This window comes from Colobus angolensis, unplaced genomic scaffold (genome assembly GCF_000951035.1).
Source record: "Colobus angolensis palliatus isolate OR3802 unplaced genomic scaffold, Cang.pa_1.0 Scaffold24, whole genome shotgun sequence".
Classification (NCBI taxonomy): domain Eukaryota; kingdom Metazoa; phylum Chordata; class Mammalia; order Primates; family Cercopithecidae; genus Colobus; species Colobus angolensis.
This window is the reverse complement of record NW_012115599.1, coordinates 10,858,254-10,864,600: the sequence shown is the minus strand read 5'-3', so window position 1 is coordinate 10,864,600 and position 6,347 is coordinate 10,858,254. Positions and strand designations below refer to the sequence as shown.

The following is a 6,347-nucleotide window of genomic DNA, read 5'->3' as shown; positions in this document are numbered from 1 at the left end:
GGGTTCAAGTGATTCTCCTGCCTCAGCCTCCTGAGTAGCTGGGATTACAGGCGCCCACCACCATGCCTGGCTAATTTTTTGTGTTTTTAGTGGGGACGGGGTTTCACCATGTTGGCCAGGCTGGTCTCAAACTCCTGACCTCAGGTGATCTGCCTGCCTGGGCCTTCCAAAGTGCCGGGATTACCGGTGTGAGCCACCGCGCCAGGCCTGAACTGAGTATTTTTAAAAAAGATTAAATAAAAGCTTAGATAACTACTTTGGTGACTTTTAAAATATGTTAAATGCTTGAGCAGTGCCCAGAATCTTTGGAAGTTGTCATCAAGAGTATAACTATTGTCCTTACCAAACTTACTAGGTACCTCTGTGATAGAATTTAAGACTGATGGCTAGGTGTGGTGGCTTACGCCTGTAATCCCAACACTTTGGGAGGTCATGGGGGGAGGATTTCTTTGGCCCAGAAGTTCCAGACCATCCTGGGCAACATAGGGAGACTCTGTCTGTATTATTTTAAAAATTAAAAAGTGAACAAAGAATTAAAGACTTATCTAACTACTAACCTCATCCAATGTGATATTTCTTAACTTATGGAAAATGAGATTATTGGGAATAGTACATATATTTCTGGAAGAGTAGGAAGGAAAGAATTACGGATGAAGAAAGAGGGCCTTTTGATGTTTTAGCTTGGAATCCCCAAATTAGACACTGTAGGATTGATTGCTCTTGTATATTCATGAAAGTAGTAAAAATAAAAATAAAAATAGTAAGGGCTTAATAATTAGTATACATTCTATACCAGCCACTTACTAAATGGTTTTACATCACTGTCACATTTAATTATCTCCTTTCTATAGATAAAGACTCTTTAAGACACAAGAGATTAAGTTTGCCCCAAATAATGTACCTAATAAGTGGCTGAGCCTGTAGTAAAGTTTAAGTCCACTTGACTTCAAAGCCATTAAAATATATGCTCAAGAGTGTCCTAGTTGTATTTCGTTGCGAAGTGATTAAGAATGTGGGTTGTGGGCCGGGCGCGGTGGCTCACGCCTGTAATCCCAGCACTTTGGGAGGCTGAGGCAGGTGGATCACGAGGTCAGGAGATCGAGACCATCCCGGCTAACACAGTGAAACCCCCGTCTCTACTAAATATACAAACAAATTAGCCAGGCGTGGTGGCAGGCGCCTGTAGTCCCAGCTACTCAGGAGGCTGAGGCAGGAGAATGGCGTGAACCTGGGAGTTGGAGCTTGCAGTGAGCCGATATTGCGCCATTGTACTCCAGCCTGGGCAACAGAGCGAGACTCCGTCTCAAAAAAAAAAAAAAAAAAGAATGTGGGTTGTGGAGTTAATGTTGCCTGGGTTCAAATCCTGACTCCTCCATTTACTAGCTTGGATAAAGTACTTTATCAGTTTCTGTCTCTGAAATAGACAATAGTAGTACCTACCTATCCCAGGATTTTTAGGATTGAGTTAATTCATGTAAAGTTAATAGAACTGTGCCTCACAAACTGTAAGTTTTCAGGAAATGCTGGCCATTAATGTTTTAAAAAATATTTTTTAGGCTGGGCAGGGTGGCTCAAGCCTGTAATCCCAGCACTTTGAGAGGCTGAGGTGGGCAGATCATTTGAGGCTAGGAGTTTGAAACCATCCTGGCCAACATGCCAAACCCCCGTCTCTACTAAAAATACAAAAAATTAGCTAGGCATGGTGGCATTCTCCTGTAATCCCAGTTACTGGGGAGGCTGGGTCATGAGAATTGCTTGAATCTGGGAGGCAGAGATTTCAGTGAGCCAAGATCGCACCACTGCACTCCAGCCTGGGCGATAGAGCGAGACTCTGTCTCAAAAAAAAAAAGAAAAAAATTATAATTTTTGATATACTGTTGTGCTTAGAAAGGAAAACATATTTGTAATTTGTTTCACGGTGGGTGCTGTAGCTCACACCTATAATCCCAGCACTTTGGAAGGCTGAGGTGACACATCACTTGAGCTGAGGAGTTTGAGATCAGCCTAAGCAACATGGCACAACTCCGTCTCTACAAAAAATATAAAAACGAACCAGGTGTGGTGCTGTGCGCCTTTAATCCTAGCTACTCTGGAGGTTGAGGTGGGTGGATCGATTGAACCCGGAAGGTGGAGGTTACAGTGAGCTGAGATGGTGCCACTGCACTCCAGCCTGGGTGACAGAGCACCATCCTGTCTCCAAATATATATTTGTATATATTTGAAATAACTGAGGTTTAATGATAAGTATAGATATCAAGTAAGCTTTATCTCTGCCCTTACTAAAATAGGAACATTACTAAAATTTTGGAAAGCATTGGAATGTAGTGGAATGATCCATGATCCAGGTCAGATGATTTGCTTCTAGTTGTCACTGTCACTGCTAGCTCTGTGATTCTAGGTTCAAAATTTCTGTTTTATACAGAAGGTTGTGAGGATCAAATGAAGTGACAAATAGGAATGAAATTTGAATTTTATATGCTATACAAATGTAAAATACCATCTTAAAAATTAGGGAGGAAAGTTACAATGAATTATTGTTGCATAGATTATTGGAAGTTCAGTTTCCTTAGAATAAAACAGGTAGTAACTTACACCTCTATGTTAAGATCACAGTACATATCTTAAAATTATCTAAGACATCCTCCATGTGTTCTCAAATCTCTTTTTTACAGGGGGAAGGTGAAATTTAATTTTTGCAGTTATATCTGTGTATTGGTTTGCTAAGGCTGCCAAAGCAAAGGACCACTGTCTGGGGGGTTTGAACAACAGAAATTTATTTTCTCACAATTTTGGAAGCTAGAAGGCCAAGATGGTGTCAGGAGGGTTTATTTGCTTCTGAGGCCTCTGTCTTTGACTTGTAGATGACCATTTTCTTCTCCCTGTGTCTTTGTATCCGGAATTTATTCCTTCCGGTGGGTTCTTGGTCTCACTGACTTCAAGAATGAAGCTACGGACCCTTGCGATAGTGTTACAGTTCTTTTTTTTTTTTGAGACGGAGTCTCGCTCTGTCACCCAGGCTGGAGTGCTGTGGCCTGATCTCAGCTCACTGCAAGCTCCGCCTCCCGGGTTCACGCCATTCCCCTGCCTCAGCCTCCCGGGTAGCTGGGACTACAGGCGCCGCCACCTCGCCCGGCTAGTTTTTTGTATTTTTTTTTTTTAATAGAGACGGGGTTTCACCGTGTTAGCCAGGGTGGTCTCGATCTCCTGACCTCGTGATCCGCCGGTCTCGGCCTCCCAAAGTGCTGGGATTACAGGCTTGAGCCACCGCGCCCGGCCGTGTTACAGTTCTTAAAGATGGTGTGTCCGGAGTTTTTTCCTTCAGATGTTCAGATGTGTCTGGAGTTTCTTCCTTCCGGTGGGTTCGTGGTCTTGCTGACTTCAGGAGTGAAGCCGCAGACCTCCGCAGTGAGTGTCATAGCTCTTAAAGGTGGTGTGTCCGGAGTTGTTTGTTCCTCCCGGTGCGTTCATGGTCTCGCTGACTTCAGGAGTGAAGCCGCAGACCTTGATAGTGAGTGTTAAAGCTGTTAAAGGTAGTGCAGACCTAAAGAGTGAGCAGCAGCAAGATTTACTGTGAGGAGCGAAACAAAGCGTCCACAGCGTGGAAGGGGACCTGAGTGGGTTGCTGCTGCTGGCTTGGGTGGCCAGCTTTTAGTCCCTTATTTGGCCCCACCCATGTCCTGCTGATTGGTCCATTTTACAGAGTGCTGATTGGTCCGTTTACAAACCTTTAGCTAGACACAGAGCGCTCGTTGGTGCGTTTTTACAGAGTGCTGATTGGTGCATTTAGAATCCTTTAGCTAGACACAGACCACTGATTGGTGGGTTTACAATCCTTTAGCTAGGCAGAAAAGTTCTCCAATTGCATTTACAATCCTTTAGCTGGGCAGAAAAGTTCTCCAAATCCCCACTCGACCCAGGAAGTCCAGCTGGCTTCACCTCTCATCTTCACATTGTCATCCCTCTGTTTATGTGTTCTAATCTCCCCATTTTGAGGACACCAGACATGTTGGATTAGGGCCCACCTTAATGACTTCATTTAACCTTAATTACCTCTTTAAAGGCCCTGTCTCCAAATATAGACACATTCTGAGGACTAGGGGTTAGGGCTTCACATATGAATTTTGAGGGAGACACAGTTCAGCCCTGACAATCTGTTTAAGAAGTTATGTGTTGGGGCTGGTGCAGTGGCTTATGCCTGTAATCCCAACACTTTGGGAGGCGGAGGCAGGTGGATCACCTGAGGTCAGGAGTTCTAGACCAGCCTGGCCAACATGACGAAACCCTGTCTCTACTAAAAATACAAAAATTAGCCCGGCACGGTGGTGCGTGCCTGTAATCCCAACTACTCAGGAGGCTGAGGCAGGACAATCACTTGAACCTGGGAGGCAGAGGTTGCAGTGAGCTAAGATTGTGCCACTGCACTCCAGCCTGGGCAACAGAGCGAGACTCCGTCTGAGAAAAAAAGGTTATGTGTTGGGTACTCTGAATGCTCCCTTGCCCTTATCACTATGTCCTATGCCATGAGGCCCAGGCAGCATTCGTTTTCTTGTGACTGGCTTTACCTGTTCTTCAGAACCATGCTTACTTTTGTATATCCTAAGAAGCATATTATGCCTCTGCATAAATCATTGTGTTATATTTAAGATTATCCTGTTAGCCTACTGAATAATGTGCTTGAAAATCTATTCCATACATTAACCTAAATTCCTAATTCATCTGTTAAGCACATTTCTTCTTCAATCTAGATGGAAGAATGTCAGACTATTTTATGTGATAATATATTGTTTTCTGATTAAACTTAAAAAATTTTCTCTTAAAACTGCTTTAAGCAGTTTAAAAATTTATTTTATTTTATTTTACTGTTTAAGAGAGAGAAGTCTTGCTATGTTGCCCAGTCTGAAATATGGTAGCTATTCACAGTCTTGATCCCACTGCTGATCAGCACAGGAGTTTTGACTTGCTCTGTTTCCAGCCTGGGTCAGTTCTTCCCTCCTTAAGCATCCTGGTGGACCCCTACTCCTGGGAGGTTACCATTGATGCTACATTTGGTGCAGACACCTGATTGATACAGTACACTACAGCCCAGAACTTCTGGGCTCAAGTGATCCTCCCACCTCAGCCTCCTAAGTAGCTGGGACTACAAGTGTGCCACTGAACCTAGCTATAAGCAGTTTTTAAGAAACTGTTCCAATGATTCCAACATTTTCTTGAGGAGGTATCTGTTTTTAGAGATACTTTTCATTTTTCCTTATTTTAAAGGTAATAATACATTCATTTTAGAGAGTTTAGAAAATTCAGTAAGACAATAACTTTTTAAAAGAAAAGGCACGTGATTCTACAGTTAACGGAGAATAATCTTTTCCATCTTTTTTTCTATGGATACATTTATTGTTTCAATCTGCCTTTTAAAAATCTAATACATCCATACTATTTCATGCTATTTCAGTTATTTTCTCTTTTTGAAATAAGGTCTTGCTCTGTCACCCAGGCTGAAGTGTAGTGGCAAGATTTCAGCTCACTGCAACTTTGACCTCTGGGCTTAAGCAGTCCTCCCACCTCAGCCTTGCACAAGTAGTTGGGACTACAGGTATGTGCCACCACACCCAGCTAATTTTTTTATTTTTTGTAGAAACGAAGTCTCCCTGTGTTGTCCAGGCTTGTCTTGAATTCCTGGGCTCAAGCGATCATCCTGCCTTGTCCTCCCAAAATGTTAGGATTACAGGCATAAGCTGCTGCGCCTGGCCCTATTTTAGTTATTTTCAAACAGATTTCTATTTATTTATTTAGAGACAGAGTCTCACTCTGTCACCCAGGCAGTGCGGTAGCGCAATCTCAGTTCACTGCAACCTCCTCCTCCTGGGTTCAAGTGCTTTTCATGCCTCAGCCTCCTGAATAGCTGGAATTACAGGTACGTGCCACCATGCCCAGCTAATTTTTGTATTTTTAGTAGAGACGGGGTTTTGCCATGTTGGCCAGGCTGGTCTCAAACTCCTGACCTCAAATCATCTGCTCACCTTGGCCTCCCAAAGTGCTGGGATTACAGGTGTGAGTCAGCGTGCCTGGCCTATTTTTTTCATCGGTGAATCATATGAATTGAATTTTGAATGTTAAGCCAATCTTTGCCATAATGTATAACCCTTTTTTATGTGGCTGGATTTGATTTTCTCATAATTTGTTTAGGATTTTTGTGATTATGTTCATGAGAAAGTTTGATATAATTTCTTCCTTAAAAGTGTGGGAAAATTTGCTAGTCAAGCCATTTGATTCTGGAAAAGTTTTAATTATCAATTAAATTTCTTTTTTTTTTTTTTTTTTTTTTTTTTTTTTTTTTTTTGAGACGGAGTCTC

The 6,347-nt window shown here is 42.6% G+C and overlaps 1 protein-coding gene across 3 annotated transcripts in view; it reads left to right on the top strand.

Annotated features, from left to right (window-relative positions):
* KCTD20 (potassium channel tetramerization domain containing 20) overlaps nt 1-6,347 on the top strand; it is a 52,016-nt gene that overhangs the window by 3,047 nt on the left and 42,622 nt on the right. Inside the window, exon 2 of one of the 3 annotated variants that reach the window (XM_011945346.1) lies at nt 5,470-5,587. The exons of the other annotated variants lie outside the window; for them this stretch is intronic. The gene's annotated coding sequence lies outside the window, so the exon portion shown is untranslated. The remainder of the gene's footprint in view (nt 1-5,469; nt 5,588-6,347) is intronic. 3 annotated transcript variants of the gene reach the window in all.